The following is a 26,175-nucleotide window of genomic DNA, read 5'->3' on the forward strand; positions in this document are numbered from 1 at the left end:
ACTCATAGAATCCAAATCAATACCAATGATGCTAACTTTATTGATTCTCAAATTATTACAATCTCCTGCATTCCATTACATGCCTCAATCCGACACCTCACTAATAAAAGAAATGTCCACACTACTACTACTATATTTCTCGTTGCACTCAACTATTTGTCACAAGTCTCCGTCTCCTTGGGGCATTCTCTGGCAAAGTGCCCTGCTTCATCACAACGGAAACATATTACTTCTGACATATCTCGGGGTTTCCTTGTGATTATATAGCCTCCTGGGGTCCTCATCTTCCCTTTTGGGCAATCATTGTGGTAGTGTCCTGAATTTTTGCACCTGTAACATGTGATATGACTCAGGTCTCTCTTTGTAGAAATTGGGTTGTTCCTAGGATCCAATCTACTTTTCTTCATGGACTTTTCCGTTCCAATCAGGGCTTCTATTTCCTGTGGGTAATACTCTACTTCCTCTGTCGGAAATTCTACTAAATCCCCATTCAGACAATGGGGCGCCAAAAGCTACTATACTGCGCATGAGGGCGACATATAGTCACAGAGTACGCGCATGTAGTTTTTTTTTTATAAATAGAGACAAGAAAGGAAAAACTGAATAAAGAAAATAAAAGTAAAACTTTATATAGGCATATTATATATCGAAATTTGCAGAAAAAGATTTCCTACAGCATTAACATTTTTGTAAAGACAAATAAAATCCACACAAAGTTTTAATAAATCAAACAGTGCTACTGCCTTAATAAAATCCAATAAAAATATTTTTAAAAATACCAAAATGATTTCAAATTTATTTTTCTCCAATTTTCTGATGTAGGGAATCATGTTACCCTATTTTCTGTATATTTTTATTTTGGAGAAAAATAATTTGAATAAGACTCAAATAACTCCAAACTAAAATGATTTCCAAAAGGACTTTGAATTTGACCTTTGAAACTCCCAACTCATATTTCATATTTTTTTGAAGAAGTCATTTTATCTTCTCTCGTGAAAATCATTGAGTTGCATAAAGTTTCTGAAATGGGAAATATTTTCAAATGAAATTCAAATATTTTCAACACCCCTTGTCATTTAAATAAATGGAAGAAGTCATGTCATCTTCTCTCCAGGGTTTTGTGGTGAAAAGAATTTGAATTCATGGAGATCATAAAAGCAAAATGAAAGTTTGGGAAAGTCCTTTTATTCCCTCTCATTTAACTTTCAAAAGATTTCGAATTCCACTCACTTTCAGTCAAGCAATCAAACAATCAATCCAATCTATCTGTTTATTATAACATTCCAAAATTTAGAATTTTGGGATGTTACAAGCTACTAGCTATGGACCCATAGGTCTGTGGTGAACTACTCACGCATCATCGAAAGGCAGCAATGATGGTGTAGAAGCCCATTGTGATTGATCCCCCTCCAGCAGAGTACCAGAAAAGGCCTCCAGATGAGATCGCGGAAGAACAGAAGCTTGCGGCGGCGAAAAAAGTGTTTCGGGTGGTTCTCTGGTATATGGGGAATATGTGAGAATTTATAGAGGCAGAATTAGGTCAAAAGGTGCCACGAGGGGCCCACAAGCTCAGGGGGTGCCCCCCTTGAGGCGCGTCTGGTGAGCTTGTGGCTCCCTCGTGACTCCTCTGGTCTTCTCCCAAACCTTTGTGGGTTCCTTCTGCTCCAGAAAAAATCAGTGTAAAGTTTCATCGTGTTTGGACTTCATTTGATATTGATTTTCTCAAAAGCCAAAAACTAGCAAAAAAACAACAACTGACACTGGGTACTAGGTTAATAGGTTAGTCCCAAAATGATTTAGAATAGCATATAAATGCATATAAAACATCCAAGATTGATACTATAATAGCATGGAACAATAAAAAAATTATAGTTACGTTGGAGACGTATCACTGGGTGCCGCCATCGCTTCTTTGTAGTGCAGTCATCTTCCTCTAAGATGAATATTTCATTATGAAACCATTCAGGAGGTTCGATAACTCTTCCTGATCTACGCGTTTCAGTTACAGTCTTAACTGGAGTTTCTACAACTGGTGTAGTAACTTCTGATTTAGTTGTGCAGACAACTTCTAGAACAGATTCTGTTTCCTTAGTCTTGTTCACTTATGAAGAATCAGTAATCTCATCAAAACTATATTTTCCTCCCACTTACTTATTTAGCGAGAAACTCTTTCTCGAGAAAGTGTCCATTCTTAGCAACAAACACTTTGTCGTCGGACTTTTGGTAGAAGGAACACCCAATTGTTTCTTTGGGATAACCTACAAAGTAGCATTTGTCTGCTTTTGGATCCAGCTTATTTGGCTGTAAACGTTTTGTTGAAACTATGCCCTAGAGGCAATAATAAATTGGTTATTATCATATTTCCCATTCATGATAATTGTTTATTATTCATGCTAAAATTGTATTGATCGGAAACTTAAATACATTTGTGAATACATAAACTACACTGTGTCCCTAGTAAGCCTCTACTAGACTAGCTCGTTGATCAAAGATGGTTATGGTTTCCTAAATCTAGGATTCGGGGCTTCGCAAACCCAAGATAGATTCGAACTCTGGGGCGCGTGCGAAGAACTCAACCTCCCCAGTCTGCCAACCCGTCGATCTCACGGCCGAACTCGATGAACTGGAATGGAAAGGGACAGAGCAGTTTACCCAGGTTCGGGCCACCTTGCGGTGTAATACCCTACTCCTGATTTGTGGTGGATTAGCCTTGAGGTGGGCTGAGGATGAACTGGTACAAAGGGAGAACAACCTCAGGAGGTGTGTTCTTGTGTTTGTGTGAGCTGGTGAGGGTGCAGAGGGTCTGAATGATCCTCCTCTCTATGGTGGTGGATAGGTTATCCTTATAGTGGCCTTGGTCCTCTTCAAAAAAATGAAGGCGGGAAGGGATCCCACAATGGCCAAATTCGAAGGGAGACAACTAGTACATCTTATCCTGGCGAAAGGTGGACTTCGTCTGCAAAGCTGCTGGTCGTGATGTCGTGGTGGGCTCGGCGATGACCTCCATCCTGCCGTCCTGGCGGTCCTGGTCTTGTAGCATGAAAATGGAAACCTTTGGTTGATTCCTCGGGACTCCGCGCCTGCGCTTGCCTCTTTAGCACCAAAGAGGAAACTTGCTGTACTGCGCCCGCTGGCGCCTGCCTGGCCTTGGTCATCATGGCTTGCATCATCTGAACCTCATGAGGTGAGGGCTTGCATAGGAATCTCCGCTCCTCAGGAGCCAACCTAAGGAGGCCGCTCCTTCTGGAGGTCCTGGCGTCGTCCGCCTCGCGAGGGTCTTGTGTCGTCGATGCTGAAGATGGGCTGTACCAGGCCGTTGATTGAGCCACGCCATGGGCCGCAGGCAGGCAAGTCTGGGTACCCCGGTTCCGAGTACGTCGACAGTAGCCCCCGGGCCCAAGGCGCGCTCGGACTTGGCTTCGAGGCAAAGCCAAAGGGCAAGGGCAAAGCGCCGTGGGCCCCAACCGCATGTGGACCCGGTCGACGCGTGGCGCTTGATGGGACGTGGGCGTCTCCGCTTCCCCACGCTGCCTCGGCAACCGTCCTGGGGTGACAAAAAGGCTGGCGCCTGCCACTGAGCCTTCATTGCCTTCCTTTCACCTTGCCCCAGATCCCTTTCTCTCCCTGCTCAGAGCGCCTCCGGATCTGCCGACCTCTCCCCAAGCTTGCCACCGATGACGACCGAGAAGGCAAAGCCCGTCGCTCCTTCGACACGCTCGGCCTCCTCGCTTTAGCCGGCCCTCAGTGCATCCACCATCACCGAGGCGAAGCACCTCGTCGTCGTGCTCCCGCTGACGGCGAGCAACGACAACGAGGGTAGGGAGATAGTGCTCCGGGTCGGCTCCGCCGGGTGAGACAGCTTTGGGGAAACCTTCTACCCCTTCTTCTTGCATAGCGTCTTCGCAGGGCTCGTCCGCCTTTCTCCAATTTCTTCTTCGCAGTCCTCAACCATTACCAGATCTGCGCCCTTCATCTCCATCCCAACTCCATCCTCCTCCTATCGATCTTTGCCTTCTACTGCGAGGCGTTTGTTGGGATGGCGCCCTCCGTTGCGCTGCAAGCCACTTCTTCTATCTATGGATGTGTAGCATGACCCAGTGCTCCGGGTGCATCTGCTTCGTCGCATCCCATGGCAGCAACGCGATCTCGAGGGCCGGGAAGAAGGTGGACAACTGCCGGCGCAAGTGGATCTTCAAGGACGCCAAGCGCTCTCACACTCGGCTGGAGCTGCCGACCACGATGCCAGTGAAGCTGGACCGGTGGGCTCATGAGAAGCTCACCGACCCCCGGGCGGTGCCGATGCTGGAGAAGATGATGGTGGACCTGGAGGCGGAGAAGTTGACAGGGGCCATGCTTGTCAGGGAGTTCCTGATGCAGCGCCTGGCTCCGCTCCAGGTGCACTCGCGCCCTTTGTGGAGTCTCAAGGGTGCGGAAGATGACCTCCGGCTAAGCCCGGAAGACTTGACCGATGAGGAGCTGAGCAAAGCCGTGCGCACTGATACGTCTCCAACGTATCTATAGTTTATGAAGTATTCATGCTATTATATTATCTGTTTTGGATGTTTATGGGCCTTACTAAACACTTTTATATTATTTTTGGGACTAACCTATTAACCGGGGGCCCAGCCCAAATTGTTGTTTTCTTGCCTATTTCAGTGTTTCGAAGAAAAGGAATATCAAACGGAGTCCAAACGGAATGAAACCTTCGGGAGAGTTATTTTTGGAACGGAAGCAATCCAGGAGACTTGGAGTAGACGTCAGGGAAGCTTCGAGGAAGCCACGAGGCAGGGAGGCGCGCCCTACCCCCTGGGCGCGCCCCCACCCTCGTGGGCCCCTCGTGGCTCCCCTGACCGACTTCTTTCGCCTATATATGTCCATATACCCTAAAAACATCGAGGAGCAGAATAGATCGGGAGTTCCGCTGCCGCAAGCCTCTATGGCCACCAAAAACCAATCGGGACCTTGTTCCGGCACCCTGCCGGAGGGGGGATCCCTCACCGGTGGCCATCTTCATCATCCTGGCGCTCTCCATGACGAGGAGGGAGTAGTTCACCCTCGGGGCTGAGGGTATGTACCAGTAGCTATGTGTTTGATCTCTCTCTCTCTCTCTCTCGTGTTCTTGAGGTGGTACGATCTTGATGTATCGCGAGCTTTGCTATTATAGTTGGATCTTATGATGTTTCTCCCCCTCTACTCTCTTGTAATGGATTGAGTTTTCCCTTCGAAATTATCTTATCGGATTGAGTCTTTAAGGATTTGAGAACACTTGATGTATGTCTTGCATGTGCTTATCTGTGGTGACAATGGGATATTCACGTGATCTACTTGATGTATGTTTTGGTGATCAACTTGCGGGTTCCGTAACATTGTGAACTTATGCATAGGGGTTGGCACACGTTTTCGTCTTGACTCTCCGGTAGAAACTTTGGGGCACTCTTTGAAGTTCTTTGTGTTGGTTTGAATAGATGAATCTGAGATTGTGTGATGCATATCGTATAATCATACCCACGGATACTTGAGGTGACATTGGAGTATCTAGGTGACATTAGGGTTTTGGTTGATATGTGTCTTATGGTGTTATTCTAGTATGAACTCTTGAATAGATCAATCCGAAAGAATAACTTTGAGGTGGTTTCATACCCTACAAAAATCCCTTCGTTTGTTCTTCGCTATTAGTGACTTTGGAGTGACTCTTTGTTGCATGTTGAGGGATAGTTATATGATCCAATTATGTTATTATTGTTGAGAGAATTTACACTAGTGAAAGTATGAACCCTAGGCCTTGTTTCCTAGCATTGCAATACCGTTTACGCTCACTTTTACCACTTCCTACCTTGCTGTTTTTATATTTTCAGATTACAAAAACCTATATCTACCATCCATATTGCACTTGTATCACCATCTCTTCGCCGAACTAGTGCACCTATACAATTTACCATTGTATTGGGTGTGTTGGGGACACAAGAGACTCTTTGTTATTTGGTTGCAGGGTTGCTTGAGAGAGACCATCTTCAACCTACGCCTCCCACGGATTGATAAACCTTAGGTCATCCACTTGAGGGAAATTTGCTACTGTCCTACAAACCTCTGCACTTGGAGGCCCAACAACGTCTACAAGAAGAAGGTTGTGTAGTAGACATCAAGCTCTTTTCTGGCGTCGTTGCCGGGGAGGTTAGTGCTTGAAGGTATATCTTTAGATCTTGCAATCGAATCTTTTTGTTTCTTGTTTTATCACTAGTTTAGTCTATAAAAGAAAACTAAAAATGGAATTAAGGGTGCCTCATATGCTTCATCTTTTTAATGTCTTTCGTGAAAATGATGGGAAGGAAAATTGTGCTCAAGTACTAGAAGAAGAATTACATAGAATGCTTGGCATAAAATATGTGAATGATGAGCATGATTGCAATGTTGTTAGTATGAATTCTTTGAATACCCATGATGCTATTGATATGCAAAGCCACAAGCTTGGGGATGCTATGTTTGATGAAGATGATATGTTTAGTCCCCCAAGTTTTGATTAGCAAATTTATTATGATGAAAGCATGCCTCCTATCTATGATGATTATTGTGATGACACGTATGCTATAAAGAATAAAGATAACCATGAACCTTGTCATCATGATTTTAATTTTCAATTGGATTATGCTTCACATGATAGTTATTTTGTTGAGTTTGCTCCCACTACTATTGATGAGAATAAATTTGCTTATGTGGAGAGTAGTAAAATTTCTATGCAAGTAGATCATGAAAAGAATGCTTTATGTGTTGTTTATATGGTTGAATTCATTCATGATGCTACTGAAAATTATTATGAGAGAGGATCATATGCTTCTACATATTGCAATAATACCAAGTTTCCTCTCTATGTGTTAAAAGTTTTGAAGTTATACTTGTTTTGCCTTCCTATGCTAGTTGGTTATTGTTCCCATAAGTTGTTTTCTCACAAAATCCCTATGAATAGGAAGTGGGTTAGACTTAAATGTGCTTGCCATGCGTTTCATGATGCTCTCTTTATGTTTCAATTCTTATCTTTTATACAAGCACCATTGAAATCGTCACGCCTAGCTAGGGGCGTTAAACGTAAGCGCTTGTTGGGAGACAACCCAATATTTACCTTTACTGTTTTTGTGTGTTCACATGATTAAGATACTGTAGTAATCATGTTTTATAGCTTTTGTTTCAATAAAGTGCCAGGTAGAACCTTTGGGAAGACTTGGGTGGAAGTTAATGCGATCTTGCTGTAAAAAACAGAAACTTTGTGCTCACGAGTTTAGCTGTCATTTTTTTTACAGAAGAGTGCTTTTAAGTTGATTCTTTTTGCAGAAGATTAATAGACAAATTCCTCAGGTCCACCAATTTATTTCAGAATTTTTGGAGTTCCAGAAGTATACGTTTGATACAGATTACTACAGACTGTTCTGTTTTTGACAGATTCTGTTTTCTATGTCTTGTTTGCTTATTTTGATGAATCTATGAGTAGTATCGGAGGGTATGAACCATATATAAGTTGGAATATAGTAGATATTACACCAATATGAATTTAGAATGAGTTCACAACAGTACCAAAAGTGGTGATTTATTTTCTTATACTAACGGAGCTTACGAGTTTTCTGTTGAGTTTTGTGTTGTGAAGTTTTCAAGTTCTGGGTAAAGATTCGATGGACTATGGAATAAGGAGTGGCAAGAGCCTAAGCTTGGGGATGCCCCGGAAGGCATCCCCTCTTTCGTCTTTGTTCATCGGTAACTTTACTTGGAGCTATATTTTTATTCACCACATGATATGTGTTTTTCTTGGAGCATCATTTTCTTTTGTTAGTATTTGCTTGTTGTTATTTAGAATAATGTTTTGCATCTCTATTTTCAATAAAAATGTCAAGGATAGCCTTTACCATGCTTATTTTACAAGTCTACATGTTGCTGTTTGAAAACAGAAAGTTTACCGCTGTTGCAAAAATTCCCTAGAAAAGTCAGAATGTGATAAAATGTTGAAACCTTTTTCATAATAAGCTCTGATAAATTTACTACAGTGGGAATTTTCTTTCATAATTTTTGGAGGTAGGGAAGTATGGATCTTGCTGCATTCTTTACAGACTGTCCTGTTTAGGCAGATTGCTGTTATGTTTGCATTGTTTGCATATGTTTGCTTGTTTAATGATTCTATTTGAGGATAGGAATATTAAATATGCATAGGCATATAGTATGCAATGTTGAATAATAATTTTAGTGATTTGCTACAGTAGAGTATGATAAGGTTTTTGCATTGGTTTATACTAACTTATCTCACGAGTCCTTGTTGAGTTTTGTGTGGATGAAGCTTTTGAGATTTAGGAAGACCATGATATGAGAGGAATTAAGGAGACACAAAAGCTCAAGCTTGGGGATGCCCAAGGCATCCCAAGATAATATTTCAAGAAGTCTCAAGCGTCTAAGCTTGGGGATGCCCCAGTTGGCATCCCACCTTTCTTCTTCGACAACTATCGGTTAGTATCGGTTGATCCTAAGTTTTTGCTTCATCACATGATGTTTGCTATTCTTAGAATGTCATTTTATTTTGTTTTGCTTGCTGTTTGAATAAAATATCAAGATCGGAAATTATTAAATGAGAGAGAGTCTTCACAAAGCCACATAATTATTTAACTACTCATTGATCTTCACTTATATCTTTTTGGAGTAGTTTGTCATTTACTCGTATGCTTCACTTATATCCTATGAGTAAATAGTTGAATGATTTGAATATCATAAATCTGAAATTATATATGTTTCATATGCTTATCCCATGGGGAGTAATGACTTCACATATAAGAAGTAGAGGTGGTAAATTTATTGAAGGTTAGCAAACATTGTATTGGTCACTTGAACAATTCATGAAAGAATATTGAGGGAAGAGAGATTTCACATATAAATATACTATCTTGGACATATTTTGTAACTGTGAGCACTCATTAAAATATGACATGCTAAAAGGTTGATGTTGGACAAGGTAATGGGTTATGTTTTCTTATATCTGAAATAAAGTATATTGTCATGGATCATTCAACATGCCGAGCTTGCCTTTCCCCCTCATGCTAGCCAAATTCTTTGCACCAAGTAGAGATACTACTTGTGCTTCCAAATACCCCTTAAACTAGTTTTGCCATGAGAGTCTACCATACCTACCTATGGATTGAGTAAGATCCTTCAAGTAAGTTGTCATCGGAGCGTGCAATAAAAATTTCTCTCTAAATATGTATGATCTATTAGTGCGAAGAAAATAAGCTTTATATGAACTTGTGATAGGGAAGAAATAAAAGCGACGGACTTCATAATAAAGGTATCTATCACAAGGGGTAATATAAAGTGACGTTCTTTTGCATTAAGATTTTGTTCATCCAACCTTAAAAGCTCATGACAACCTCTACTTCCCTCTGCGAAGGGCCTATCTTTTATTCTTGTTTTATTCCTTATGCAAGAGTCTTGGTGATCTTCACCTTTCCTTTTTACATTTTATCCTTTGGCAAGCACATTGTGTTGAAAAGATCCTGATATATATATATATATATATATATATATATATATATATATATCCAATTGGATGTAAGGCATCATGAACTATTATTGTTGACATTACCCGTGAGGTAAAAGGTTGGGAGGCGAATCCATAAGCCCCTATCTTTCTCTGTGTCTGATTAAAATTTTGAACCCATAAATATCATGTGAGTGCTAGAAATTGTGAAAGACTAAATGATAGTTGAGTATGTGAAGTTTGCTGAATCAAACCTCTGACATAGACCCTTCCTGAAAATAAGATGAATTGTAATTGTTTGATGACTAATAACACGGTTTGTTAGTTTTCAAGGAAGTTTATGATCTATACTTTAACATGTGAATAGCTTGTGTGGCACCCGGGCTCAGAGCAACCGGTTTACCATGCATTGCCAGCCCAGAGACCATGTCTTCTGCCAACACACAACATATTGGTACAGAAAACAACCGCTTTATTGATGCTAGCGGATCAAAGTTTATATTACAACAGGTGGCGAGGCCAAGCGGCACACACGGTGCGGCTGAACAATATGTACATTATTTAGTGAATATAAAGGGGGCCTCGATCATAACAACTACGCGGCAGCGGAACAACGTCGTAGCGGAACTCCTCATGAACGTTGCTACTGCTTCCTCCCCGCGGCATCCTATTGTGGATTTTTCCCAAGACAATGCAACCGAGATGAGAAAGATCCAAAAATAATTTTGGGGAAAAGCCAGCAACAAAGCCCGAGAAAAACCTAAATAACGAAGAAAATGCGGCGAATAAAATAGAGTTCCAACATAATTATACATAGACTCATCATGAAAAGTAAACAACATGCCAGGTTCAGCTACTCTCATACAGGAAATGAAACATCATGACTCGTACGACTACATCCGTACACCATCCTGATGACTGCGAATACTCAGAAGCTCTACTGCTCTGCTGGTGCTGCGGGGTCCTCTCCTGAAGCGGACTCGGATCCTGAACTGACAAGGTTAACTGGGACCTCCGGGTTAAAGGTAACACGATGACGCTGCCTCGAGGGCTCTCCCTCCGGGGCAGGTGTAGGGTGAAGCATCGGGGCTACAGGAGTAGTGAGAAGTGAAACCCACTCAGCAGGAGCACTGAGAGGATTAACGGTCGAGGCGCCCGAGCTACTCGGAGGAGTAACCGGTGAAATAGGGGAACTAGAACTGGCTGGAATATAAGGAGTAAATCCCAGGGAGGATGGAGCAGTGATAGACCTAGCAGAGGCTAAAGTAGAGGCTAAAGCAGTACGAGCACGAGTCAGCTCTCGAGGCAGCTCGTGGATCATAAGATAGCTAGCAATGATATAACGGGAAAGGTGGCTAGCAACACTATCAGACTCCGGATCAATGATAGGGAAACGGACACGACCATTGTCGTGCAGAGAAGGATAGTAGTAGAAACCTGGGTGGTTCTGCATCCGGACCTCGTTGTAACGAAGCTCGACAAGGACCTCGAATGCAGCAAACTGGACATCCTGAGAAGCGGTAGAAGCGAAACCGCTCCGAGAGGTACGAGTGTAAGTGCTGGAATCGGAATTGGTGCGCAGAGTAACCACCGTGTGGTACTCATACACTGAGTCTGCTAGACGCTCCCGGTACACACGATAGACTGGGTCGTCACCGAGGGGGTACAGCCGACGCCGCACATTACAAAGGAGATGCGGCGACGTGTACGGCATCAGCTGCAACTGGCACGGATACGGCACCGGAGCCATCTACACTCACAACCATTAGTAGGTTAGCATAAAGATAAAACAAGCGCATGCAATGCAACAACCAGCTACGAATGCTACCGGCACTCAACTTAAACTCGTATCTACCGTCCAGTTAACACATCGTAGTCTAGCATGTCCTACAGTCAGCGCGGCTCTGATACCAATCGTTGTGGCACCCCGGCTCAGAGCAACCGGTTTACCATGCATTACCAGCCCCGAGACCATGTCTTCTGCCAACACACAACATATTGGTACAGAAAACAACCGCTTTATTGATGCTAGCGGATCAAAGTTTATATTACAACAGGTGGCGAGGCCAAGCGGCACACACGGTGTGGCTGAACAATATGTACATTATTTAGTGAACATAAAGGGGGCCTCGATCATAACAACTACGCGGCAGCGGAACAACGTCGTAGCAGAACTCCATAGCACAGGGACACCAATGTGAACACGATCTAGACTCGAACGACACTCCTTTCCAACGAGACTTTCCTGAAATCTGGCATGACACGCCAGGTCAGTACATTGAATGTACTTGCAAGCTCACAACAATCATAAACATAATGACAAACAATATCATGATAATTATCCAATTATTAATAATGCCACAATATATCCAACATGCTGTGATCATGCTCTTGTGAGGAAAATCCCTCGTACTGTCTTACCAACGGTGATCTCTTGGATCTTGAACGTACCAGCCTTGTGGTCTTAACTCAGATTACCTCTTGATCTTTCCGGCGATCACAGCCACGACCAACACTTGGTCTCAAACATCAAGATGGCCTTCCCGCCATCACCAATAGTGCAAAGTTCATGACTTAGTGTGCAAAATTAATTAAACGTTGACCCATGGTGTGACCTACTTTCGAGCGTGTCCGTAACCGTGGACTCAGCTATCGATAGATTAATACACTCTGCAGATGTAGCGCATTGTACCCACACCACAGAAACCATGGCCTCGCACTCCCATTCGGGTGGACCAACGGCATTCCGACGAAACCCCTCCATTGCCATGACACTCTCCCGACCACTCCGACTCACTCCCCATTGGGCTAGTCCTGGGTGGCCCCGTGTCTACCAAAGACACCAGCGACCACCGTCGTGGCCAAAACATAAACGTCCCACACGGGGACACGGTACCATAATCTCAACAACGGGCACACAAGGTTATGTCTGCTTACCGGGCCAGGGTACCGCACGCCCATAACCTTCCCTCGTTGGAGGCACCGACCAGAGGCATGACAACGGACCGAATAAAGGCCTTCCCATAAAGGCAAATGTGGTTGCACTGGGAAAAACTCGATTCAGTGGCACCATGACCCGGTTAATGATATATTCAAGTTGGGTTATTAACAGGTTCAACTTAACGTGAAAGTAACCGATGTCATAACATGCCATGCAAGTGCAACACAAACATATGCATCATATATCATCGGAAATAACTGGGTCAACTATATCCACACTAAGCATAAACATCAACAACTCATGGCACTACTCTGGTTAGGATTAAACCTCACTTTAAACAGAATCTTTTCTAGCAAATTTATCATTTTTCTCATGCAAGAAAAATAACTTCAAATAATTACTTATATTCATAACTATTTTACTTCTTCATAACAAAATCTACTTCTGGTTACTTTACCAACTTAGTTAGCTTCAAACTTTCTGTAAACTAAGCATGACAACATAAACAAACAACCAACAGAATATAAATAATATAATAGTGATTTAAATGCATGGATTAAATTATTCATTCAAGTTGTAGAAATCACAAATATTGTAATGGCACCATGAAAATGTTGTTGTGGCTTGCCTTAGCGCAGATGAGGTTCACAAGCCTCCTAGTGATCCTTAAGACAAGCTTCACTTTCTGAAAATATTTATAAACACAAAAAGAAAACATCAAGAACCCCTTTGAAATTCACCAGAAAATCTAGATAGCAGAGAAAAATCTCATTTTTGGTGAGCTACTAGATTTCTTCACAAAGAACACAATGCAAAAAGAATCAATTCATTTGGACTTATGGTTAAAGAGTTTTGGCTATTTGAAGCTCTCTGGAAAAATGAAATTTTGAATTTAAATAAAAACAGACTGGGGGTGACGTCGAAGGCGTAAAGCCTCGCGGGCGCCACCACTTGTACCGCTTCGCGCGCGTACTGAGTGGCTGACTAGCGGGCCCCGCTAGTCAGGTGAGAGGGAGGGGGAGACGGAAACAGAGGACGGCGCGGTTTCGCCGGAGCACACGCCGGCGAGGAGAGCTTCTTGGCCAGAACGAGAGGGAGGGATTGAAAGAGGAGACGGACACGCACCTGCCTGTACCCGTAGAGTAGCTAGGGGTGGTCGGACAGCGTCGGAAACAGCCTCTCTAGCGGAGACAGAGAGCAGAGGTCGCCGGAGATAAAGACGACGGCGACCAAAGGCGACTCCGGGGGCTCCAACCGGGCGGCACCACCGAGGCACGGCGGAGGCCCTGGAAGGGAGGCCCGAGCCTGGGAGGGGCTGGAGCTACGAAAATGACCCGAGGGGATCGCCGGCGAGCTCGAGCTCGGGGACGGCGGCCCGCGGCCTGCCCAGCCGGGCTACGGCTTCTACGAGATCGTGGAGTGTGTGTGAGGAGTGGATGGTGCTCGAGGAGGCTGGGGAGGGCTCCATTTATAGCCGAGCGTCGAGGGGGATCGGGCTCCGCCGATGGACACCTGGACACGGCGCCCAGCGACGAACGGCGTCAGCGAGAGGACGAGAAGGCGACGCAGCTCACGCAGGAACGGTGGGCGAGCGGGGACGAGCACAGGGGCACGGGGGTGACGACGAGCACAGTGCGCAACGCACTGTTACGTTGGCCGGACCACGCCCGTGCTCGCTGCAGCGAGCTCTGGCGTCGGCGAGCGCCAGGAGGGAGTTAAGAGGGTTTGGACGAAGATTGTGGCGAAGTTTGGCAAGCTTAGGCAGTGGGGGCAGCGAGCACGCGCGAAACAGAGCGCTCGGCGGCACTCAGAGCGCGGCGACAGACAGGTTGGCATCATGCACAAGCGTGGTCACCGCGTGAACTCTGACCTCAGGCCGACCTAAGCCAAAACTTCATGTCTGGCATGTTGTTCGTGGTAGTTTTAGTGGTTACTACACTTGGGTTTGATCGCAGGTGCAGTAGAATAGATTTCAACTGCCTGGTAAGTTCCTGGATAGTAACTTTGAGAGCTTACTGTGGTCAAACTACTAGGAGTTGGGAGCTGGGCTTTGGAGGTTAGCAATCATCTACTAAGGTGATGATGCACAAGAAGAATCAGCCACAATGGAGCAAGTAAAATGGTAGTTGCTGTAGAAACCACCATTTCTGTCCAGAACAGAAAATATTTTCTGTAGCAAAAATATTCCAAAAAGTGATGAAATATTTTTGCTCAGGAAGGTGTCCTAGGGTTCAAAGAATATTTGTGAATTTCCTCAGATTTTTGTGGGCAAGAAAAAATGGTGTTGCTTTGGAGCACATTGAGCTAGCTAGGGTTTAAGAGAGGGAAATGAATATTTTTCATTTAAGAAAAATATTCAAAATATTATTTTGAGGTGAACCAGAGAGGAAATGATAGTTAGAGAGGGAAATGAGGTACTTGGGTGAAAGTCAAGGGGTACCCAAGTGTTTAAGTCCATTTGAAAAGATTCAGAACTCCAAATTTCAAAATCAAGCCAACTGAAAATCAGGCAAAGAGAAGAGGGCAAAAACCAGGCTGTCACAGCTAGTTACTTGATCATGAGAAGCTTTATGATATGAGCTACTGTTATGACATATAATGATGCTAGAAAAGGTGATTGAAATTATCATTGATCAAACTTGTGCACCTGCTAGCATTCACACTTCATAAATTATTTCTTTTATCATTTACCTACTCGAGGACGAGCAGGAATTAAGCTTGGGGATGTTGATACGTCTCCAACGTATCTATAATTTATGAAGTATTCATGCTATTATATTATCTGTTTTGGATGTTTATGGGCCTTACTAAACACTTTTATATTATTTTTGGGACTAACCTATTAACCGGAGGCCCAGCCCAAATTGTTGTTTTCTTGCCTATTTCAGTGTTTCGAAGAAAAGGAATATCAAACGGAGTCCAAACGGAATGAAACCTTCGGGAGAGTTATTTTTGGAACGGAAGCAATCCAGGAGACTTGGCGTAGACGTCAGGGAAGCTTCGAGGAAGCCACGAGGCGGGGAGGCGCACCCTACCCCCCTGTGCGCGCCCCCACCCTCGTGGGCCCCTCGTGGCTCCCCTGACCGACTTCTTTCGCCTATATATATGTCCATATACCCTAAAAACATCGAGGAACAGAATAGATCGAGAGTTCCGCCGCCGCAAGCCTCTCTAGCCACCAAAAACCAATCGGGACCCTGTTCCGGCACCCTGCCGGAGGGGGGATCCCTCACCGGTGGCCATCTTCATCATCCCGACGCTCTCCATGACGAGGAGGTAGTAGTTCACCCTCGGGGCTGAGGGTATGTACCAGTAGCTATGTGTTTGATCTCTCTCTCTCTCTCGTGTTCTTGAGGTGGTACGATCTTGATGTATCGCGAGCTTTGCTATTAAGTTGGATCTTATGATGTTTCTCCCCCTCTACTCTCTTGTAATGGATTGAGTTTTCCCTTCGAAGTTATCTTATCGGATTGAGTCTTTAAGGATTTGAGAACACTTGATGTATGTCTTGCCTGTGCTTATCTGTGGTGACAATGGGATATTCACGTGATCTACTTGATGTATGTTTTGGTGATCAACTTGCGGGTTCCGTAATATTGTGAACTTATGCATAGGGGTTGGCACACGTTTTTGTCTCGACTCTCTGGTAGGCACTCTTTGAAGTTCTTTGTGTTGGTTTGAATAGATGAATCTGAGATTGTGTGATGCATATCGTATAATCATACCCACGGATACTTGAGGTGATATTGGAGTATCTAGGTGACATTAGGGTTTTGGTTGATATGTGTCTTAAGGTGTTATTCTAGTACGAACTCTTGAATAGATCGATCCAAAAGAATAACTTTGAGGTGGTTTCGTACCCTACAATAATCTCTTCGTTTGTTCTCCGCTATTAGTGACTTTGGAGTGATTCTTTGTTGCATGTTGATGGATAGTTATATGATCCAATTATGTTATTATTGTTGAGAGAACTTGCACTAGTGAAAGTATGAACCCTAGGCCTTGTTTCCTAGCATTGCAATACCGTTTACGCTCACTTTTACCACTTCCTACCTTGTTGTTTTTATATTTTCATATTAGAAAAACCTATATCTACCATCAATATTGCACTTGTATCACCATCTCTTCGCCGAACTAGTGCACCTATACAATTTACCATTGTATTGGGTGTGTTGGGGACACAAGAGACTCTTTGTTATTTGGTTGCAGGGTTGCTTGAGAGAGACCATCTTCAACCTACGCCTCCCACGGATTGATAAACCTTAGGTCATCCACTTGAGGGAAATTTGCTACTGTCCTACAAACCTCTGCACTTGGAGGCCCAACAACGTCTACAAGAAGAAGGTTGCGTAGTAGACATCACGCACCTTGCTTGAGAAGGACCCGGGCGGCCTCCCAGAGGCCTACCTCCCGCTGTACCGCCGCGACGACGGGGCGGAGGTGGCCGCCGCCATGCCTGCCTTCAATGAGCGGGGGCTCATGCCGCTCACACTCCCCAAGCTTCCGTACTCCCCGGTGCCGGTGTCCTCCGGCGAGGGCTCCGGGGAGGAGGGGAAGGAGGACTCGGAGGCGACCCTGGAGGGGGTGGGGGAGACCTCTCCCCACGGCAGAGCGATCTCCTCCGTGGCCTCTCCGATGATGATGACGCTGGTGAGTACCTGGTCGAGGGTTCCCCGCGCTCCGCCGGGGTCGTGACAAGGTCCGGGGGCACCCCCTCTGCGGAGGCCGGGGCGAGGGACCCCGAAGAAGGGTGAGGCGGCGCTGCTTCCCAGGGGCGACACACCCGCCTTGCTGCCGGTCGCCGCTACTCCAGAGCCAGCCGCCCCGCGCCCGACTGATCCTGAGGGCACGGCAAGGCATGTGCCCAAGAAGCTCGGAGGCGCCGCGCTCCTGGCCAAGAGGAGGGCGTACGTTGCTGACGACGAGTAAGTATTTCACCTTGTTTCTGCTTCCTATCCTTGATGCTGTGCTCATGGCATCCTCGTCCTGATGGCCAGGCTGCAGCCGGTGATGAAGAAGAAGGAGGAGGAGGCCAGGGCCTCCGAGGCCCTGTGACCAGCCGTGGCTGCTGCGACCCCGACACGGGAGGAAGAGGCCGCCTCACGTCCACCCATGACGGGGCGAGCCTCCCGAGGCTTGGTGGCCCAGCCTCAGGAGAAGGTCACCTCCGTGGTGAAGCAGGCTCCGGGGGCGTCCGTCACCAGCGCACCCGCTGGGGGTCCGAGGGCTCCGGAGCCCCCTGTCGTCCTTGTTGCCGCAGCGTCGCTAGCCCAGGCGCCGGTGCCACCTCCTCCCCAAGCCGTCGCGCTGGCGGACCCCGGCTCCTCTGTCGCGCCCGGGGCTTTGGAGGAGGCCTTCACTACACTGGACCGGCTCCGGGCTGACCTTCAGGGCACCGACCGGCGCGTGCCGACGGGGCATCTGGGGCTGGTCTCGAGGTGGCTCCAGGCTGACTCGTCCTTCAGGGCGGCCTGGGGCCAGGCCGATGCTACCGCTACAGAGGGCAGGAAGGAGGCCAGCGAGGCTACGGCGGCTCGCGACACAGCGCTGACCGACACAGCATCTGCCAAGGAACGCTGCCGCATGGTGGAGGCCGAGCTGAAGGCCCTCCGCGACGAGCATGCCACCCACACACGTCGTCTTGAGGAGCAGGAGGAGGAGCTGAAGGCCCGGGCGACTGCGCTCACCGACCGCGACGCCGAGCTAGAGCAGGCAGCCCAGGAACAGGCGACGGAGCGCAGCCGCCTGGGGAAGCTGAAGTAGGAGAAGGAGGCGGCCCAGGCGTCCTAGCCAAGCTCGTCTCCGAGGAGAAGGCTTGGCTGGAGGCCAGGGAGAAATTCCTTGCGGCGGCTGAGAAGGCGGCTGCCGCGGGGCGCGACGCCTTCGTCTCCCTCGAGCAAAGGTCCCGCACAGCCCTGCAGTCCCTCTACAGGGAAGGGTACGAGGAACCGCTGGCGACACTGGAGGAGGGCCCCGCCGGGCTGTTCCCCAAGCTTGCCACGATGCTCGAGGGCATCGTCGCCGGGGTGGGCCCCCTGGTGGAAGCGGAAGCTCGCGCGCTTTTCACCTCAGCCGCGACGTGGATCTTTAGCCACCTCCACCTTCGAGACCCAAGCTTCGAACTTGGCGTGTTGCTTGAACCCGTGGCCCCTGAACTGCAAGATGCTGCCGCTGAGGCCATGGGGAAGCAGGTGGAGGCCCTGTTGTAGGAGTTCCTCTGCGTCGACCCCGCGACTGCAGCAGCCGGAGCCAATGGTGAAGATGGCGGCGACGTTGTCGACGACGGGCCTCCCCGCGCAAGCGACGGTGGCGTCCGAGGCTGAAGAGGATGTTCGAAGGCAGCGCTTCCTCCTATTTTATCCCTGCAACATTTACCGTGCCTTGTGGAGGCATGAGAACTTCTACTTTGAGTTTTTAAGAGACAATATGTTTTGTAATAACTTGCAAGGATTTCACGATTTCCTTTCCGTTTGCTTTAGTGTTCTGCGTCGGCAGGGCCCGGCCCCGCGCATGCCTCAGCCGTCGTTGGGTCGTCCGGATCACCAGGACGAGACCAAGGGGTTAGGGGCTACGCAACCAGTGAGGCCCCTAAGTCGCGATGCTCAGGCGTCCCCCTTGACGTATGAATAGCCCTCAGGAAGGAGATGTGAGTGTAGGTTTTAGCGTTCTGCGTCGGCAGGCCCGACCCCGCGCATACCTCAACCGCCGTTGGGTCGTCTGGATCACCAGGACGAGACCAAGGGGTGAGGGGCTACGTGATCAGTGAGGCCCCTGAGTCGCGATGCTCAGGGGTCCCCCTTGACGTACGAACAGCTCTGCATACCTTTCCTTGCCAGGCTTTCGCTAAGGAGGAACGCGAGAAGACCAGGTCCAAGGGACCTGGTGAGGTGGCGTACACCAGGCGTAACCTGAGCATAGACCCCGTGCCCAGCCCCCTCGTGCGACCTTCCTGAGGGAAAGTAGCATGGTGAGGCTGAGCGGCGAGCCTGGTGGCTCTCCTGAGGTTATTGCAGCCGCTAGGTTGCCCTCAGTTGTTTATTCACCAGCGCGGAGCATGGTGCTTCCGCTCTTGCATGGGCATAGCCGCTCCTCGACCGTGTCGTCCGCCAGCACGGAGCATGGGGCTTCCACTGGTTCATGGGTGGGAGCTCCCTCTCGGGGGAGACTGGGGGGCGTGTACAGCCCCGTCCTGACACGTGGCTTGCACGACAGGACTAGATGAGGTGTATATGGGCACTCGTGAGCCAGCGCGGGACTCACAAGGCCCTACCTCAAGGCGAGCTGCGCCTGAATTTGGTTCGAAACATTTGTGAGGGTCCTGCGAGATGTTTAGGCAGCCTACGCCGAGTGAATCTCTTGTGGATATCGCATGAGAAGGCCAAACACCAACGACCCCAGGAGGTGACGTGAATGGGGCCGGCCCGCCAAACAGAGCTCGGCCGTTGGGTTTGTCGATGCTGCAGGCACGGACCCAAGCACAGACATCGTGCCCAGTCTTCTCATACGAAGGTCCTGAAGAAAGACAATCGTCGCGCGGCTCCCGCGGTGGCGAGGCACCGGGTCGCGCGCCCTAACTTATCCGCTCCCGATTAGCTCATGCGAGAACAAGGCACCGAGGACCATGGGAGGTGATGTGCACGGGAGCTGACCCACGAGCTAGAGCTCAGCCACTTGGGTTTAGAGACGCTGCAGGGACGGACCCGAGCATAGACGATGTGCCAGTCCTTAATCATGAGGCGGTGGTGGGTGGGTTTGCAAGGGCGTACGACGTTCATGGTGACGAAGCACCGGACAGACAGGTGATAATCATAGAGCAACTCATGGAGGGGTAAGGCCAGTTCTGATAGATGCAAAGAACTATACATGCCGCAAGGACGGACCCGTATGGCTTGGGGATAATGCAGCCCGAGGGGCGCCCCCAACTGAACAAACCAAAAAGCGTCACCTGGCACTGTTGCTGAAGAGGTGTGGAGTAGCTGAAGACGCATGCCGCAGAAGTCGTTCCTCACGAGCCATCCAAGCCCTGAGCATCGTGAGGCTCCGGAGGCCCGGAGGGCTCGCGAGGGTCCCGCGGCTCCTCTGATAGGATCGCCTGGTGCCTGGCCTCGTGAGCCGCCAGGATGCCCCGCATGTAGCGCTGGTGCATGGCAGCCCTGTTCAGCAGACCGAAACGCATGCGAACGTAGCTGTGAGGGGGGCCCTCGCACCGACCAACGTGGGACGGCCAGAAGAGCTCCAGAGACGCGACTCTATTAAGCCCTGGGATGGTGACGCAGACGCGCAGCTCCCTGCCCCCGTCAGGGGCGGGAGCTGTGCTGGGGGTGCCGGGAGACGCTCGCCTCGCATGGTTCTTGCCTCCTGAAGCTCCTTGACTGCCTAAGTGATGTACTCCTGAGCGCCTGGTGCCTCGCGCCCTACGCTCTCCACACGGAAGCGCGCGTTGAAGCACGCCTCCACATGGTGCCCGAACGCCTCCCTCGTGACGCCGACCAGCTCTGAGGCCCTCCAGAGGAGAGCCCTCGAACCCAGCCTGAGAGGGACGCCGGGCGCGCCTTCCGAGAGGGGAAGGCGCCCCGTCAGTGGGCGTAGGTCCTGAAGCACGATCGTCGGACGCCCAGTCCTCCTGAGGTCCTTGGTGGAGCAGCTGCTACTTCTTCTTGGGGATGACCTTAGGAGGATAGGTGGTGCCCTCATCATCTGGGTTCTCGACTGCTGCAGCCTGGTAGGCGCGCTCGAGTGAGCACACTGAAACAAAATATGACCTAGGCAATAATAAAGTTTTTATTTATATTTCCTTATATCATGATAAATGTTTATTAATCATGCTACAAGTGTATTAACCAGAAACTTGATACATGCGTGGATACATAGACAAAACTCAGTGTCCCTAGTATGCCTCTACTAGACTAGCTCGTTGATCAAAGATGGTTAAGTTTCCTAACCATAGACATGTGTTGTCATTTGATGAACGAGATCACATCATTAGGAGAATGATGTGATGGACAAGACCCATCCGTTAGCTTAGCATAATGATCATTAAGATTTATTGCTATTGCTTTCTTCATGACTTATACATATTCCTTTGACTATGAGATTATGCAACTCCTGAATACCGGAGGAACACCTTGTGTGCTATCAAACGTCACAACGTAACTGGGTGATTATAAAGATGCTCTACAGGTGTCTCCGAAGGTGTTTGTTCGGTTGGCATAGATCAAGATTAGGATTTGTCACTCCGAGTATGAGAGAGGTATCTCTGGGCCCTTTCGGTAATACACAACATGATAAGCCTTGCAAGCAATGTGACTAATGAGTTAGTTGTGGGATGATGTATTATGGAATGAGTAAAGAGGTTTGCCGGTAACGAGATTGAACTAGGTATGAAGATACCGACGATTGAATCTCGGGCAAGTAACATACCGATGACAAAGGGAATGACGTATGTTGTCATTACGGTTTGACCGATAAAGATCTTCATAGAATATGTAGGAACCAATATGAGCATCTAGGGTCCGCTGTTGGTTATTGACCGGAGATGTGTCTCAGTCATGTCTACATAGTTCTCAAACCCGTAGGGTCCGCACGCTTAACGTTCGATGGCGATTTGTATTGTGAGTTATGTGTTTTGGTGACCGAAGATTGTTCGGAGTCCTGGATGAGATCACGGACATGACGAGGAGTCTCGAAATGGCCAAGAGGTAAAGATTGATATATTGGACGATAGTATTCTGACACCGGAATGGTTCCGGAGTGTTTCGGGTATTTATCGGAGCACCGGGAGGTTACCGAAACCCCCGGGGGAAGTAATGGGCCACATGGGCCATAGGGGAGAGGCAGGACAGCCCACAAGGGGGTGCCCCCCCATGGGGAGTCCTAATTGGACAAGGGGAGGGGGTGCGGCCCCCCTTCCCTCTCCTTCTCCTTCTCCTTCCCCCTTTCCCTCTCCGGTAAAAGGAAGGGGGGTCTGAATTGGACTTGGAGTCCTAGTAGGACTCCTCCCCACTTGGGGGCGTGCCTAGGCCGGCCTCCTCCCCTCTTCTCCTTTATATACGGGGGCGGGGGGGGCACCTCTAAGCACATCAATTGTTTCTTAGCCGTGTGTGGTGCCCCTTCCACCGTTTACTCCTCCGGTCATATTGTCGTCGTGCTTAGGCGAAGCCCTGCGCGGATCACATCACCATCACCATGTCGTCATGCTGACGAAACTCTCCCTCGACACTTTGCTGGATCAAGAGTTCGAGGGACATCATCGAGCTGAACGCGTGCTGAACTCGGAGGTGCCGTACGTTCGGTACTTGATCGGTTGATTCGCGAAGACGTTCGACTACATCAACCGTGTTAATCTAACGCTTCCGCTTTTGGTCTATGTGGGTACGTGGACACACTCTTCCCCTCTCGTTGCTATGCATCTCCTAGATAGATATTGCGTGATCGTAGGAAATTTTTGAAATTGCATGCTACGTTCCCCAACACACACGGCATCCTTTTCGTCACAGGCGACCGTGATGATGCCTCCGCTCCCCGGCATCTTGACGACGTTGTAGCCATGGTGAGTCACAGCCATAAACCTGGCCAGAGCCAGGTACCCAAGGATGGCGTTGTACGGGAGGTGAATGTGGGCGACATCGAAGTCGATGAGCTCAGTGCGGTAGTTATCACGCTTGCCGAAGGTGACAGGGAGGCGGATCTGCCCTATCGGGGTGGTGGAGCCGTCGGTCACTCCTGAGAAAGGCTTGGTAGGCAGAAGCTGGTCGTACGGCACCTAGAGCCTGTCGAACGTCTCGACGGAGAGGACATTGAGTCCCGCGCTGCCATCGATGAGTGTCTTGGTGATGAGGACGTTGCTGATGGTAGGCGAGCAGAGCATCGGGAGCGCGCCGGCAGTGGCCGCGCACTTGAGCTGATCAGTAGAGTCGAAGGTGATGGCGTACTTGGACCACTTGAGCGGACGCGTTGCCTCGAGCTTGGGGAGGGCCGCATTCACCTCGCGAGCGAACTGCTTGAAGATGCGATGGGAGGCAGGAGCCTGAGCGCCGCCTAGGATGCAAGCGATGGCACGAGGCTCTTGGAAGCCCCCAGCCCCACCATCTTGGTGGTGGTCATCATTCCTCCTTGGCGGTGGCGGCAATGGAGGAAGGCCAGCATTTCCCTGAGGACGGTCCTCACGAGGTTGATCTCTCTAGGGGCCCTTGCGAGGTGGGCCCTGCCAGCTGTCCTCATGAGGCTGATTGCGCCAGTCCTGGCAGGGGTCGCGGTTGTCCTAGCGTCCTGCGCCTCAGCCTACTCCACGGCCATAGCCTCGGTCGTTGCGGTCGGGGCAACGACCGAGGCGCCCGTCACGGATGGCCCTGAGCTCTTGGCAGTCATTGGTGTTGTGGTTGTGCACATTGTGGAAGACGCAGAATGGGCAGCTACCCTTGGATGACTCCGGGTGGTCGCAGTCGCGCTTCATCTCAGGTTCGGCCGTGAGCATAGCTGGACCCTTGTGCTTCACGTCCTTGGCCTTAGCCTTCTTGTCTTCTAGGTCGGCCTTCGGGAGCTCAAGGAGGGAGAGGCGACCTTCCTCGGCCCTCGCGCACCTAGTTGCCATGTTGAACATCTCCAGGGCCGAGCATAGGTCCTCGTGTATGGCAAGCTCTTCTTTCATCTTGACGTCTCGGACGCCATCGGTGAACGCCGAAATGATGGCCTCATCCGACACCTTGGGAATCTTGAGGCGAACGTTGGTGAAGCACTGGATGTATTTGTGCAAGGTCTCTCCTGGCTGCTGCTGGATGCGCCGCTGGTCACCCGCAGCGGGTGCGTGGTCGCGAGTGCCCTGGAAGTTGGCGATGAAGCACTCTCGCATCTCATCCCAGGAGGAGATCGATCCCGCGGGGAGGTTCAGGAGCCACGAGCGTGCGCCATCCTTTAGGGCCATGGGGAACCAGTTCGCCATGACTTTTTCGTCGCCGTTGGCCGCCTCGATGCTCAGCTCGTAGATCTGAATGAACTTGGCAGGGTCAGGGGTGCCGTCATAGCGCGGATGCAGGTCTGGCTTGAACTTCCCTGGCCAGACAACGCGGCGCAGCTCCGGGGTGAATGCACGACTGCCCGCCGAGGTCACGGGAACCCGTCGTGGAGGGGGAGCCTGGTCTTGGCGCTCGCGCACCAACGCCTCGGGCGGCACGCGGTCTTGACGTGGCGGTGCTGGGAGCGCATGCACCTCTCCTTGGGGCCGCTGCACCACCTGACAGCTTTCTTCGTCTCGCGCCGGCGCCCTGCATGGAGGGTCGTGCCATGGAGCCTCATGCCTTGGCTCGAGGATGACGTCTTGCCTCGGAGGTGGAGGAGGCGCACCGTGGGCCACGTCACCCGCGAGAGGCGGCGGGGGAGGCAGCGAGCGGGATGGTGTAGGGGCCTCTCCAGCAGCACTGACGAGCTCGGCGATGCGGTCCAGGCAGTCCTCGTAGAGGTCGTCGGTCGGGCGATAGCGCAGAAGCTCGCGTGCCATGAGCAACACAGCCTGCGCGTTCGCCGGCCCGCGACGAGCATGGGAGGACAAAGCGGTCGCCGGGGTCATCTATGGAGTGGTGGTGCGTTCATCACACCGCACAGAAGGCTGAAGCGACGAAGCCTGCTGCTCATTGGCCGCAGGGCCGGTGGCGGCGTTGGCCGCAGGCGATGGGGAACGACGGGGAGCACCGTGGCCTGCAGGCGCTGTCTGGGCGACGCGGGCAGCAAGGGCGGCCCGGCGCTCAGCTCGAACCCAACGAGCGTCGACCATGAGGACGGCGGAATGGCGGCGGATCAACTGATGAGAGAGAGGCTTCGATGCACCCCTATCTGGTGCACCAAATGTTGGATTCGGGGCTCCACAGGCCCAAGATAGATTCGAACTTTGGGGTGCGTGCGAAGAACTCAACCTCCCCAGTCTACCAACCCGTAGATCTCACGGCCGAACTGGATCAACTGGAATGGAAAGGGACACAACAGTTTACCCAGGTTCGGGCCACCTTGCGGTGTAATACCCTACTCCTGCTTTGTGGTGGATTAGCCTCGAGGTAGGCTGAGGATGAACTGGTACAAAGGGAGAACAACCTCAGGAGGTGTGTTCTTGTGTTTGTGTGAGTTGGTGAGGGTGCGGATGGTCTGAATGATCCTCCTCTCTATGGTGGTGGCTAGGCTATCCTTATAGTGGCCTTGGTCCTCTTCCCCAAAATGAAGGTGGGAAGGGATCCCACAACGACCGAAATCGAAGGGAGACAACTAGTACATCTTATCCTGACGAAAGGTGGTCTTCGTCTGCAAAGCTGCTGGTCGTGACGTCGTGGTGGGCTCGGAGATGACCTCCGTCCTGGCGGTCCTGGTCTTGTAGCACGGAAATGAAAGCCTTTGGTTGATTCCTCGGGACTCCACGCCCGCGCTTGCCTCTTTACCACCAAAGAGGAAACATGATGTACTGCACCCGCTGGCGCCCGCCTGGCCTTGGTTGTCATGGCTTGCGTCATCTGAACCTCACGAGGTGAGGTCTTGCATAGGAATCTCCGCTCCTCAGGGGTCAGCCTAAGGAGGCCGCTCCTTCTGGAGGTCCTGGCGTCGTCCACCTCGCGAGGCTTGGCCCCTCGCGAGGGTCTTGTGTCGTCGATGCTGAAGATGGGCCGTACCAGGCCATTGATTGAGCCATGCCATGGGCTGCGAGCAGGAAAGTCTGGGTACCCCGGTTCCCAGTACGCCGACACTAACCATGGAC

The sequence above is a fragment of the Triticum aestivum genome, chromosome 4D (genome assembly GCF_018294505.1).
Source record: "Triticum aestivum cultivar Chinese Spring chromosome 4D, IWGSC CS RefSeq v2.1, whole genome shotgun sequence".
Lineage (NCBI taxonomy): Eukaryota > Viridiplantae > Streptophyta > Magnoliopsida > Poales > Poaceae > Triticum > Triticum aestivum.